Source organism: Adelges cooleyi, unplaced genomic scaffold, assembly GCF_023614345.1.
Source record: "Adelges cooleyi isolate 19-005CV unplaced genomic scaffold, UGA_ACOO_1.1 ACOO_flye_CR_arks_rails_tigmint_CR_PRNA_106, whole genome shotgun sequence".
In the NCBI taxonomy this organism is placed as follows: Eukaryota; Metazoa; Arthropoda; class Insecta; order Hemiptera; family Adelgidae; genus Adelges; species Adelges cooleyi.
The window spans coordinates 29025-43148 of NW_026095759.1; positions in this window are offsets into that span (position 1 = coordinate 29025).

Below are 14124 nucleotides of genomic sequence, written 5' to 3' on the forward strand. Positions count from 1 at the left end.
CAAAAAAAAAATTTTGGTTAGCGTTGTAAAAAATAATTGTCCAACATTCCAAATATCCCTAATATAATAATATTACCAAATAAGTACAAAATAAGTCAAAATGTTAGATATATGTCAATAATAATTTATTTCTGTAAATATTTAGTTGGGCCAACTCATTATTTAGTTCTTCTAACTAGAAATTTATCGTGTCTTTATATTAAACCATAGTAAAAGTAGGACCGTTTTTTTTTAAAACAATTACAATTAATTAATTTGGATAACATAATGTATAGAATAAAATATACTGGGATATAATATACATTATTTTAAAAATGTAATTTATTTATATTGATACAGTTTTATTAAACTATGACGCAAGAGGCAATGCTATATGTAAAATAATAGAACGTTCATGTGTATAAAAAAATATTAGGTAGCACCAAATAAATATTTTGCAATCAAAAAAACAATTTTGGTTAGCGTTGTAAAAAATAGTTGTCCAATATTCCAAATATTTCTAACATTATTAGTACCAAATAAGTCAAAATGTTAAATATATTATTATACAGAACTTTAAATCAGAAAATTATTGATGTATATTTGGTTTATAAAAAACCACGTTTAAATATGGTTATTATATGGATTAGGGGTACAGTAAATTTGTAGTTGAAATAATTATAAATTTGTTCCTGTAAACATTTAGTTGGCCCAATTATTTATTCTGTTCCCCCAATTAGATATTTATCATGTCCCTTTTTAATTCCACAGTTAAGTCTGCCCATTTATGTATATTTTTCTGTATAAGAACGTGATCTATAATTCAATACTAAAAGTATATTATGTATAGTTTAATATGTTGAACCTAAACAAATAATTCAATAAGGATAAGAAACTATTTTTATTTAAATTATTTCAATTGTTAATTTTTTTTTTTAACATTTGCAATTAATTAGTTTGGATTTTATTATGTGTAAAAAGAATTATAAAGGGATATAATATAAATTATTTAAAAAATGTTATTTATACAGTTTTATTAAAGTATGACGCAAAAGGCAATGTTATTTGTAAGAAATCGGAACGTCATGTGTATGAAAAAACACTAGCGCCAAATAAATACAGAGCTTTAAATCAGATAATTATTGATGAACAAGTTTCTTAAAAAGAAACCCGTTCAAATAACAAAATATATTGTGCACAAGATTTACTATTTGATTGCTATAAAAATAAGTAAATTAGAAACTCTTCCAAAAATACAATGTTGGTCAAACTAAAATTATGGTTATTCTTAGGGTACAAAACATTTTTAGTTGGACTGACTTAATAAAAACAGGGTCCAAATAAAAGTTTGGCTATTATAGGGATTATAAGTAAAACAAAATTTGTAAACGTAATAACTAAATAAAAATTTGTTCCTGTAAACATTTAGTTGGCCAATTATTTATGCAGTTCCCCCAATTAGGTATTTTTTTATGTCCTTTTTTAATTACACAGTTTAAGTCTGCCCATCTATGTATATTTTTCTGTATAGGAACATGGTATATAATTCAATAGTAAAAGTATATGATGTATACTATAATATGTTGAACCTAAACAAATAATTCAATAAGGATAAGAAACTATTTTTATTTAAATAATTTCAATTGTTAATTTTTTTTTTAACTTTTGCAATTAATTAATTTGGATAACATTATGTGTAGAATACGATATAAAGGAATATAATATACATTATTTAACAAATGTAATTTGTACTATACTGTTTCTCATTACTTGTAATCACACCTCAATAGTCTTTAAACCTTGTACAATGATTGGAAAATCAAAATTAATGAAACTAAATCCTGCCATATTACATTCACTCTCAAACAAGGAATCTGCCCTCACGTTACTCTAAACGATGTTCAAATACCCTCATCAAATACTATCAAATACCTTGGGGTACACTTTGATAAAAAACTAAACTGGGCACACCATTTAACATACACTCCATTAAAATTAAACTTAACTTACGTCTTAACATTCTGAGAAGATTTCTTCATTCTAAATCGAAGTTGCCCCTTCACACAAAACTAACCATTTATAAACTCTTACTTAAGCCGCGCTATGGACATATGGAGTTCAAACCTGGGGATCAGCTAAGAATTCGAATCGTAACAAAATATAAGTCTCACAAATTACAATACTCCGTCTCATCACTAATTCACCACCTTATAAATCAAACCATACTCTACACTCTGATTTACAAATAAAAACAATAAAACAAGTTGCCAAAGACTACTACAGACGATACCACAATTCTCTTCAAAATCACCCAAATCCCCTCGTAAATAATCTCACATTACCCTCAATGCCCAACAACCCACCAAAGAGACTTAAAAAGAAATGGTGCAGAGACCTTCTTACTATCAATTAATTAAAAACAAAGCAAATAAGAGTGTCGTTAGTGGACGGCTTCTCTTTTCATACTTTCAACGTCTATAATTTACCTGTCATCATATGTACTCATTATACTAAAATTGTATAGATCGAGTATGTAAAATAAAGGAGGAAAAAAAACAGAACGTTCATGTGTATAAAAAAATATTAGGTAGCACCAAATAAACTTTTTGCAAGCAAAAAAAACAATTTTGGTTAGCGTTGTATAAAATTAATGTCCAATATTCCAAATATTTCTAACATTATTAGTACCAAATAAGTCAAAATGTTAAATATATTATTATACAGAACTTTAAATCAGAAAATTATTGATGTATAATTGGCTTATAAAAAACCACGTTCAAATATGGTTATTATATGGATTAGGGGTACAGTAAATTTGTAGTTGAAATAATTATAAATTTGTTCCTGTAAACATTTAGTTGGGCCAATTATTTATTCAGTTCCCCCAATTAGATATTTATCATGTCCCTTTTTAATTCCACAGTTAAGTCTGCCCATTTATGTATATTTTTCTGTATAGGAACGTGATCTATAATTCAATAGTAAAAGTATATGATGTATAGTTTAATATGTTGAACCTAAACAAATAATTCAATAAGGATAAGAAACTATTTTTATTTAACTAATTTCAATTGTTAATTTTTTTTTTTTAACATTTGCAATAAATTATTTTTGGAACACATTATGTGTAAAAAGAATTATAAAGGGATATAATATAAATTATTTTAAAAATGTTATTTTTACAGTTTTATTAAAGTATGACGCAAAAGGCAATGTTATTTGTAAGAAATCGGAACGTTCATGTGTATGAAAAAACACTAGCGCCAAATAAATATTTTGCAAGCAAAAAAAAAATTTTGGTTAGCGTTGTAAAAAATAATTGTCCAACATTCCAAATATCCCTAATATAATAATATTACCAAATAAGTACAAAATAAGTCAAAATGTTAGATATATGTCAATAATAATTTATTTCTGTAAATATTTAGTTGGGCCAACTCATTATTTAGTTCTTCCAACTAGAAATTTATCGTGTCCTTATATTAAACCATAGTAAAAGTAGGACCGTTCTTTTTAAAAACAATTACAATTAATTAATTTGGATAACATAATGTGTAGAATAAAATATACTGGGATATAATATACATTATTTGAAAAAAGTAATTTATCTATATTGATACAGTTTTATTAAACTATGACGCAAGAGGCAATGCTATATGTAAAATAATAGAACGTTCATGTGTATAAAAAAATATTAGGTAGCACCAAATAAACTTTTTGCAAGCAAAAAAACAATTTTGGTTAGCGTTGTATAAAATTAATGTCCAATATTCCAAATATTTCTAACATTATTAGTACCAAATAAGTCAAAATGTTAAATATATTATTATACAGAACTTTAAATCAGAAAATTATTGATGTATATTTGGTTTATAAAAAACCACGTTTAAATATGGTTATTATATGGATTAGGGGTACAGTAAATTTGTAGTTGAAATAATTATAAATTTGTTCCTGTAAACATTTAGTTGGCCCAACTATTTATTCAGTTCCCCCAATTAGATATTTATCATGTCCCTTTTTAATTCCATAGTTAAGTCTGCCCATTTATGTATATTTTTCTGTATAGGAACGTGATCTATAATTCAATAGTAAAAGTATATGATGTATAGTTTAATATGTTGAACCTAAACAAATAATTCAATAAGGATAAGAAACTATTTTTATTTAATTTATTTCAATTGTTAATTTTTTTTTTAACATTTGCAATTAATAATTTTGGATTACATTATGTGTAAAATAAAATATAAATGGATATTATATAAGTTATATAAAAAATGTAATGTATACTAAATTGATACAGTTTTGTTAAAGAATGACGCAAAATGATTATAAGTAAAACAAAATTTGTAAACGTAATAACTAAATAAAAATTTGTTCCTGTAAACATTTAGTTGGCCAATTATTTATGCAGTTCCCCCAATTAGGTATTTTTTTATGTCCTTTTTTAATTACACAGTTTAAGTCTGCCCATCTATGTATATTTTTCTGTATAGGAACATGGTATATAATTCAATAGTAAAAGTATATGATGTATACTATAATATGTTGAACCTAAACAAATAATTCAATAACAATAAGAAACTATTTTTATTTAACTAATTTCAATTGTTAATTTTTTGTTAACATTTGCAATTAATTAATTTGGAACACATTATGTGTAAAAGAAATTATAAAGGGATGTAATATAAATTATTTTAAAAATGTTATTTTTACAGTTTTATTAAAGTATGACGCAAAAGGCAATGTTATTTGTAAGAAATCGGAACGTTCATGTGTATGAAAAAACACTAGCGCCAAATAAATATTTTGCAAGCAAAAAAATAATTTTGGTTAGCGTTGTAAAAAATAATTGTCCAACATTCCAAATATCCCTAATATAATAATATTACCAAATAAGTACAAAATAAGTCAAAATGTTAGATATATGTCAATAATAATTTATTTCTGTAAATATTTAGTTGGGCCAACTCATTATTTAGTTCTTCCAACTAGAAATTTATCGTGTCCTTATATTAAACCATAGTAAAAGTAGGACCGTTCTTATTAAAAACAATTACAATTAAAGAATTTGGATAACATAATATGTAGAATAAAATATACTGGGATATAATATACATTATTTTAAAAATGTAATTTATCTATATTGATACAGTTTTATTAAACTATGACGCAAGAGGCAATGCTATATGTAAAATAATAGAACGTTCATGTGTATAAAAAAATATTAGGTAGCACCAAATAAATTTTTTGCAAGCAAAAAAACAATTTTGGTTAGCGTTGTAAAAAATAATTGTCCAATATTCCAAATATTTCTAACATTATTAGTACCAAATAAGTCAAAATGTTAAATATATTATTATACAGAACTTTAAATCAGAAAATTATTGATGTATATTTGGTTTATAAAAAACCACGTTTAAATATGGTTATTATATGGATTAGGGGTACAGTAAATTTGTAGTTGAAATAATTATAAATTTGTTCTTGTAAACATTTAGTTGGCCCAACTATTTATTCAGTTCCCCCAATTAGATATTTATCATGTCCCTTTTTAATTCCATAGTTAAGTCTGCCCATTTATGTATATTTTTCTGTATAGGAACGTGATCTATAATTCAATAGTAAAAGTATATGATGTATAGTTTAATATGTTGAACCTAAACAAATAATTCAATAAGGATAAGAAACTATTTTTATTTAATTTATTTCAATTGTTAATTTTTTTTTTTAACATTTGCAATTAATAATTTTGGATTACATTATGTGTAAAATAAAATATAAATGGATATTATATAAGTTATATAAAAAATGTAATGTATACTAAATTGATACAGTTTTGTTAAAGAATGACGCAAAAGGCAATGTTATCTGTAAGAAAACTTAACGTTCATGTGTATAAAAAACACTAGCACCGAATAAATATTTCGCAAGCATAAAAACAATTTTAGTATGCGTTGTAAAAAATAATTGTCCAAATTTCCAAATATTCGTAATATTATTAGTACCAAATAAGTGAAAATGTTAGATATATTATTATACAGAGCTTTAAATCAGATAATAATTGATGAACAAGTTTCTTAAAAAGAAACCCGTTCAAATAACAAAATATATTGTGCACAAGATTTACTGTTTGATTGCTATAAAAATAAGTAAATTAGAAATCTTCCAAAAATACAATGTTGGTCAAACTATAATTATGGTTATTCTTAGGGTACAAAACATTTTTAGTTGGACTGACTTAATAAAAACAGGGTCCAAATAAAAGTTTGGCTATTATAGGGATTATAAGTAAAACAAAATTTGTAAACGTAATAACTAAATAAAAATTTGTTCCTGTAAACATTTAGTTGGCCAATTATTTATGCAGTTCCCCCAATTAGGTATTTTTTTATGTCCTTTTTTAATTACACAGTTTAAGTCTGCCCATCTATGTATATTTTTCTGTATAGGAACATGGTATATAATTCAATAGTAAAAGTATATGATGTATACTATAATATGTTGAACCTAAACAAATAATTCAATAACAATAAGAAACTATTTTTATTTAACTAATTTCAATTGTTAATTTTTTGTTAACATTTGCAATTAATTAATTTGGAACACATTATGTGTAAAAGAAATTATAGAGGGATGTAATATAAATTATTTTAAAAATGTTATTTTTACAGTTTTATTAAAGTATGACGCAAAAGGCAATGTTATTTGTAAGAAATCGGAACGTTCATGTGTATGAAAAAACACTAGCGCCAAATAAATATTTTGCAAGCAAAAAAAAAATTTTGGTTAGCGTTGTAAAAAATAATTGTCCAACATTCCAAATATCCCTAATATAATAATATTACCAAATAAGTACAAAATAAGTCAAAATGTTAGATATATGTCAATAATAATTTATTTCTGTAAATATTTAGTTGGGCCAACTCATTATTTAGTTCTTCCAACTAGAAATTTATCGTGTCCTTATATTAAACCATAGTAAAAGTAGGACCGTTCTTTTTAAAAACAATTACAATTAATTAATTTGGATAACATAATATGTAGAATAAAATATACTGGGATATAATATACATTATTTTAAAAATGTAATTTATCTATATTGATACAGTTTTATTAAACTATGACGCAAGAGGCAATGCTATATGTAAAATAATAGAACGTTCATGTGTATAAAAAAATATTAGGTAGCACCAAATAAATTTTTTGCAAGCAAAAAAACAATTTTGGTTAGCGTTGTAAAAAATAATTGTCCAATATTCCAAATATTTCTAACATTATTAGTACCAAATAAGTCAAAATGTTAAATATATTATTATACAGAACTTTAAATCAGAAAATTATTGATGTATATTTGGTTTATAAAAAACCACGTTTAAATATGGTTATTATATGGATTAGGGGTACAGTAAATTTGTAGTTGAAATAATTATAAATTTGTTCTTGTAAACATTTAGTTGGCCCAACTATTTATTCAGTTCCCCCAATTAGATATTTATCATGTCCCTTTTTAATTCCATAGTTAAGTCTGCCCATTTATGTATATTTTTCTGTATAGGAACGTGATCTATAATTCAATAGTAAAAGTATATGATGTATAGTTTAATATGTTGAACCTAAACAAATAATTCAATAAGGATAAGAAACTATTTTTATTTAATTTATTTCAATTGTTAATTTTTTTTTTTAACATTTGCAATTAATTAGTTTGGATTTTATTATGTGTAAAAAGAATTATAAAGGGATATAATATAAATTATTTAAAAAATGTTATTTATACAGTTTTATTAAAGTATGACGCAAAAGGCAATGTTATTTGTAAGAAATCGGAACGTCATGTGTATGAAAAAACACTAGCGCCAAATAAATACAGAGCTTTAAATCAGATAATTATTGATGAACAAGTTTCTTAAAAAGAAACCCGTTCAAATAACAAAATAAATTGTGCACAAGATTTACTGTTTGATTGCTATAAAAATAAGTAAATTAGAAACTCTTCCAAAAATACAATGTTGGTCAAACTAAAATTATGGTTATTCTTAGGGTACAAAACATTTTTAGTTGGACTGACTTAATAAAAACAGGGTCCAAATAAAAGTTTGGCTATTATAGGGATTATAAGTAAAACAAAATTTGTAAACGTAATAACTAAATAAAAATTTGTTCCTGTAAACATTTAGTTGGCCAATTATTTATGCAGTTCCCCCAATTAGGTATTTTTTTATGTCCTTTTTTAATTACACAGTTTAAGTCTGCCCATCTATGTATATTTTTCTGTATAGGAACATGGTATATAATTCAATAGTAAAAGTATATGATGTATACTATAATATGTTGATCCTAAACAAATAATTCAATAACAATAAGAAACTATTTTTATTTAACTAATTTCAATTGTTAATTTTTTTTTTTAACATTTGCAACTAATTAATTTGGAACACATTATGTGTAAAAAGAATTATAAAGGGATATAATATAAATTATTTTAAAAATGTTATTTTTACAGTTTTATTAAAGTACTAGAGCTTCGCTCTAGCTGGGGGCTCCGCCCCCAGGCCCCCGAGTCGGGCGGGTAGGTCACAGATTCTCGGTACTGTACCCGGCTACGCCGGGCACGCTCACGTCCCCTCGATGCAAAGTATTTTCGGGGAGGTCACAGATTCCGAGGGGGGTGCCCGGCTGCGCCGGCCACGGTGTCGAGCCGTCGCAATACGTCTTAAAGGAATGACGTTATAATTCATGGTACCTATAGGCTGTATCTAGTAATCAGAATTCATACCTAGTTATGGACAAATATTTTGCAAGCTAAGTACTGATTAAGTGTAGAGTAAGTCTAGCTATGTATGTGTAATTTTTTTAAATTTTAAATTGAAAAGTATAGTCTAGAAGTTAGACGGTTAATAAATATCAAGTGTCCGGTGTTGCTTACTTGGGTTGTTACCACTTTTACCAATTTTTATGAACTACCAATGTCCAGTTCCTTATCAGCGGGCGGAATTCGTGTTGAAAACTGATAAGGACGGCAGGTCTCCGAGTGTTTTAGCATTCGCTCGCTCCGCCAACTAAAAATATCCTAGGTTTGTAGGCTACAGTCTATGAGGAGGTAACAGGTTTAAAATTAAGTTTAAATTAAAATTTTAAAAAGTTAAAGAGACTTGATAAGAAGCTGGCCATTGGGAAAAAGTGTATAATGGAAATTGTCTTTGGTAAAAGTTGTTATATTATAGACCACGTCATCAATATAGGCCGGTGTCATCCCGCTTAACTTTATGAGTTGAAAACAGATAAAAATGTCTAGAGGACAGTCAGCTAAATGTCTGTTAAGGTTTGCCTTTGTGAAACAAAATTTGTTTAAACGTAGTATGTTATATGTCTGTACACAGCGGTTCCGAGGGGGGTGCCCGGCTACGCCGGCCACGGTGTCGAGTCAGCTCACTACGTTTTAAAGTATACCGTTATAATTCATCGTACCTTTATCCAGTAATCATAGTTCATACTTAGTTTCGAAAAAGTGTTTTGCAAGCTAAGTACCGGTTAACTGTAGTGCAAGTCTAGCTATCTGTCAGATCAGAAATGTCCTACTACTAAAGCGAGTGTGCTACTTGCTTAAAGTACAATTTTTTTTTTTTTTAATTTGAATTGTTTGAGGTGTTGTTTACTTCACGGGCTTGGTAATAGCTATGGTTAAAAATAGATAGAAATGTTTAGAGGTCAGTCGGCTATATGTCTGATATGGTGTTCCTATGTGCAACAAAACTTTTTCAAACGTATATGTTATAAGTCTAGATATTGGTTGAATTAAAATCCTTATTTGTTCAGAAATCACCGTTTATGCCATTATTCGGTAATGACGTACTGTACGTTTAGAATGTAACCAACAGCATAATGCATTAAATATGTATATTAAAGGTCTGGTGGTTTAACTGAAGTTCATAAGTGTTTAAGAATTCAAGAGTAAATCACATGAATGAAATGTCTAGTTTATATTAAAACTTAAAAGGGAAAGAAGTGAAGAGTGATAAATACATTATTATTGATCGACTATTTGGCAGAGCTTATAAAAATGTCCAAAGAGAGGTTTAATCAAATGTCTCGATGCAAATCTTTTAGTTTTTGGATCTGGACCTTTAATGCTAAAGGTACTTTGATACTTAAGGTCTGACGTTTGTTGGTTATTAGAAGTTTAAAAGTGTGGAAGAATGATATGTTTGTGTGACGGTTACTTGGGAACTCAAGAGTACAAAACATGAATGAAATGTCTGAAATAATTTGTAGCAAATATTTTTGATTATTCGAGTGTCCGACGGTGATTATAAAAACGGTCAGAGTACAAAATGATAATAATAATAATATTCAGTGCATAAAATACCTAAATTATTTGATACTTATCCAGACATATTTTATACATAATAGATAAATTGATATATACATTAATACTTTTTTAAGTAAACCATGAAAGGTATATAAATCCATATGTTGATATATTTTTAGATGGCTAACCAACAATTCATCCTACTAAATGATAATAATCAAAAATTTTAAAATAATTTTATTTTTCATTATGTAGTATCAATTTAAAAAAATATAGCAAAATCTATAGATTTTCTATACTTTTTTAGGGTGGAGCGAATACTTATAATTATACTTCTATAAATAATAAAATAGTAAATTAAATGTTGAATTTCAATATAAATTTTAACCCTTTGAAGCACAGCATTTTTTTCTCCGATTTTCTCTGAACATGATTATGAAGGTGGTAATAAATATATACCACTGTGCGAGAGTAGGCTATTTTTTGAAAAAGTAGTATATTACTTATACCACCATGCTTCAAAATGTTAAAATGCAATAAAATGATTTGAAATTAATATTTTATTTTTATGTTTTAATTATGCCCTATGTCTGAAATCACACCACAAAAAAAACCAAAATAGTCAATATTAATAAGTATCTAATTTAGTTCAAGCTATATCAACAGCAGCTCAAAAAAAACAAAATATATATACATACATATAATATAAAAAATTAACATTAAATAGTTAGTAAAAATAAATGTTCAGACAATTTTTTTGATTTTTGATTACTACTCATAAAAACGGTCTAAGAACACAAAATGTTGAACGCTAAAATAATCTAAAGACAACTGTTTTATGAATTTAAAAAGATGATATAGGGACTTTTGCTGATGCTTTTAAAAAACATACCTATAATTTTTTATAATAAGACTGTGTAAAAATGCATTTATTCGTTGGTTAAATAAGTATTATAAAGCCAGGGAGTAAAAACTGGAATGATTACAATAGCAAAGATGTTGCTATGTATAATGTGATTAAAATAAATTAGATCATGTGATATAGTTATTTCTTATTAGAGCGGAATGAACACATAGATATTTTATGTCAATAATGTATATAAATTTTAAGCACGCAAAAGTAGCCCCGGTGTATAAAACTAAAAATCGATTGTTTTTAGATCTGAACAATTTTTATTCAGTGCATCAAAATAATAATAATATACTATTATTATTATTTAAAAAAATATTTTTCATTATATATATATTTTAACAACAATAAACTTTTTTTTAATTAATCCATGTATTATGTTATTTTTAGATAGGTAAATAAATGTTTTTCTACTAAATAATTTACAATAATACTTCCTAAAAAAAAATTATCTGGAAAGTGAAATCAGATACATGATTTAAAAAAAAAAAGTTATATGTTTGTCAATTTCAAAGAATACAAACTATATTTTCAACTTTAATGACAATTATTAGATTTTTCTTAGCTTGAATTGTTGATTTCCACATAGCTTACCTACAATGTCTGAATTTTCCAAAGTTAAAATATTAAAACCACAAATAAAGTCAAAAAATAATTTTAAAAACCCCAAACGGTTAGTGATAGTACTCGATAGTGATCATACATATTTATATAGGTAAATCATCCTACTAAATGAAATAATTAAAATATATTCAAATAATGCCAATTTAACGTGAAATAATATATCATTAAAAAAAAATATATAAAAAAACTAAAATAATTTTTATTCTATGTAGTGATCACAATTGTACAGCTTTAACAAAAAAATTTGAAATAATTAATGTCTTAATTATTTGTACATCAGTATCGTATGTGTGTGCACGTTAAGAAACTAAAGCGTTAAGAGAAGTCGGTTAAGACACTGTATAATGAAAAAAAAACTGTCAATTCAAATTAGGGTTGAGTATAGAGATTAGATAGGCACTAATTATTAAAAAATACTTCATAAATAACAAAAAATGAACTTCTACGGCGTAAGTTTTCTGTTGGCCGCAGGCAAATTAATCGGTGACGGCATAGGATAACAGTCTGTAACCAATGGTAACAATAATAACTACTTATTGTATTAATTAAAGACAGAGTACATAGAAGTAGCAATCAATCTTCTAAACGGACACGCGTCGGTTATGATTTCACTATAGTATTGGCCTAAAACAAATAATTTACATAAATATAAAATAAGTCAGTAAGTTATTTAATTGAAAATAAATAGTAGATGTATATGTCAACAAATTTTTCAACAAAAAATATGAAATGTATCGTTATCACCACACACAGCGGTTTGAAAAAGATAAGAATTTTGTACATCTAATTAATTTGATAATTTGGTTTAAGCGAAATGTAATGTACTATATATTATTATATATATTCTAAATCTAAAAAACGTACCAACATCCAACGACGCATATTAATAGGTAATGTTTGCACACTTGGAAACACGTCGATTTCTCTTGAACGAAAACCGTGAGCGAATTACGGACAAATATGTAATTAATAATAACTATTATACGTTTAATATATAATTGTATGTATATAATATAACAAACTACAAACAGTGTAATTAATAATAATAATAATAATTTTACGTTTACTTTAAGAAAAGTACAAACTCGGCAAAAAAAACAACACACGCCGTCACCGTTATTATTTGATACGATAACGTTGTGACATGATAAAAACGCGCGCCAACGCCACGCGCTGCCTAAGCCACCTCAGATGCTTGTGTTAAGAGCGAGATGTATTATATGAATCCCATGGAAGAGACGATTAGGCGACTGGCGGGACGTCGGCTATTTAAATTGACATTTTATATATTAGATTATAGCCGGATGAAATATTTCGCTAGCAAAAAAACAATTTTGGTTAACGTTGTTAAAAATAATTGTCCAATATTCCAAATATTCCTAATATTATTAGTTCCAAATAATTTAAAATGTTAAATATATATTATTGTACAGAGCTTTGATACGTGTACCAACTCTTTTTCAGAAATCTAACCTAAAATGTACATAAGTGGGCAAAAATTTGAAAAACATCACTAAATCCCTTTTACAATCAAGAAAAACACCCAAAAAGTTTACATATTTTTGAAATGAATGTTAGTATTCTCAATAAGTTTTTTTTTAAATATTCGAATTAGTTTTTGTCTGCCACACTATGTATATTTTTCTGTGTAGGAACGTGGTATACAAATCAATAGTCAAAATATATGATATATACTATATGTTGAACCTAAACAAATAATTCAATAAAGATAAAAAATTATTTTTTTTAAAAATAATTTCAATAGTAAATTTTTTTTTTTTAAACATTATGTGTCGAATTAAATGTAAATGAATATATTATACATTATTTGACAAATGTTATTTAAACTATATTGAACCAATATTATTAAAGAATGGCGCAATAGGCAAAGTTATTTGTAAAATAACAGAACGTTCATGTTTTTAAAAAACACTAGAGCAGGATGAAATATTTCGCTAGCAAAACAATGATTTTGATTAGCGTTGTATAAAACAATTGTCGATATTCCAAATACTCCTAATATCATTAGTACCAAATAAGTCAAAATGTTAGATATATTATTATTCAGAGATTTATATCAGAAATGTATTGATAAATAACTTTCTTATAAAGACCCTGATGTTTTTTTATTATTGCTTATGAAATCTTTCGACTTTGTTTTAATCTACATGTATGTTTGTGTTTCCAACGTTATTAACAGCTTGGAACAGCAAAAAAGCTCTCACGAAAAAACCAAAAAAAAGGAAGCATTTTTCTTTGTTTTGTTTTTTTTGTGTACCTAGGACTTAAATTTTGAATA